Source organism: Propithecus coquereli, unplaced genomic scaffold, assembly GCF_000956105.1.
Source record: "Propithecus coquereli isolate 6110/MARCELLA unplaced genomic scaffold, Pcoq_1.0 Scaffold62, whole genome shotgun sequence".
Lineage (NCBI taxonomy): Eukaryota > Metazoa > Chordata > Mammalia > Primates > Indriidae > Propithecus > Propithecus coquereli.
This window is the reverse complement of record NW_012152174.1, coordinates 3872729-3874069: the sequence shown is the minus strand read 5'-3', so window position 1 is coordinate 3874069 and position 1341 is coordinate 3872729. Positions and strand designations below refer to the sequence as shown.

General features: G+C 35.9%; 1 protein-coding gene across 1 annotated transcript in view; it reads left to right on the top strand.

The window, feature by feature from the left end:
- Window positions 1-1341, top strand: part of PGGT1B (protein geranylgeranyltransferase type I, beta subunit) — a 51553-nt gene that overhangs the window by 30626 nt on the left and 19586 nt on the right. The window lies entirely within an intron of this gene.

Genomic DNA, 1341 nt, shown 5'->3' with positions numbered 1-1341 from the left:
TTTTTTTTTTTCTTACAAGAATTTCTAGTTTAAGGATGCTGTCTTTCCAGTGCTACAAAGTATGATTAATGATTGGCTTTTTTAGTGGTAGGGGAAGGGTTGTGTGTTGTTGTATGGTTTTCTGCTAGGAGAGGGGTTCTCTTGTTTCTCAGGTCTCTAAATTTTGCTGTTTTGAGTTTTCCACTGTTCCCTGATCTTCAAAGGGCCCATCGTCCTTCCTTCTTCACCAGAAGTTATACCCTTTGAGCACTGTCCACTTGACTTTTGCACAGTCTTTTAAGTTCCTTCTCTCTAGTCGGTGCTGTTTTACCAGGCCTCTCTCCGTACAGGCTGTCTTCACTTTGCATGGTAGCGCTGGACCATAATGATAACCATGGAAGCCGAAATGATGCAAAGGGATTTTAATGATCAACGGGAAAAATTATGATTGCTCTGTGATGTTTAAAATTTTTTGCCAAAACATTGAAAACTCTTGCTGTCAGTTGCAAATGTATAGAGAATTTTTTAAATAGTAAAATCAATATTTAGTACACTGTTATTTAAAACATTAGAAATATTGAGAATTAAAATGTTTTATTTGTTTATACAATGCTTTGCCTTCTCATCTTATAACTTACGATGTGGAGCAAGCATCTTTTCTGTGTCTTGGCAAATGATCATACTCTTCATAAGTTTGTATCAGCTTCCAACATTTTATCCTTTGTGTTTTCAATATTGTGAAATGTATCTGAAAATTCCTTTTATGTGAAGTTCTTCTGCCAGTAGCAGTTCTCTAGTACATCTTCATCCTTTTCATTACAACCCCTTCCTTTGTTCATTTTAGCTTCACTTAGTTCTTTTGACTGCGTATCCAGAGTCTCTCAAACAGCAGCATTGTCAACATTCCCATGGTAGCTATTTCTTCTATAACTCTGTTTGATTTCAATTTCATTTTCAGTGTTATGGTTTTTATTTCGTTACAGTACTTTCATCTTTGGTGGCTTAGTCCCCTCTTTTGGTTATACCTTTTTATAAAACGTCATATGGGTCTCTCAACTACACCCCTTTGCTCTTTGAACTGAATAACATGGGCAGTGACCAACTACTAACAGACTTTGCAAAAAGTTTTATTATTGGTCACTGATAGTGATGCACATCTGCTATTTATGTAGTGATTTGTGGATTGAAGAGCTAACAGTGAAGTTTTGTAATTTACGCAATTACAGCTAATACACCATGGTTACCGAAATTGGAACCATTTTGTATTATTTAAACTATAGTAACTGGAATTTGTGCATGTCGGAACTGTGCAAAACGAGGACTGCCTGTATTTTCACACTTAGGGTGAACTTTCTCTTTTAG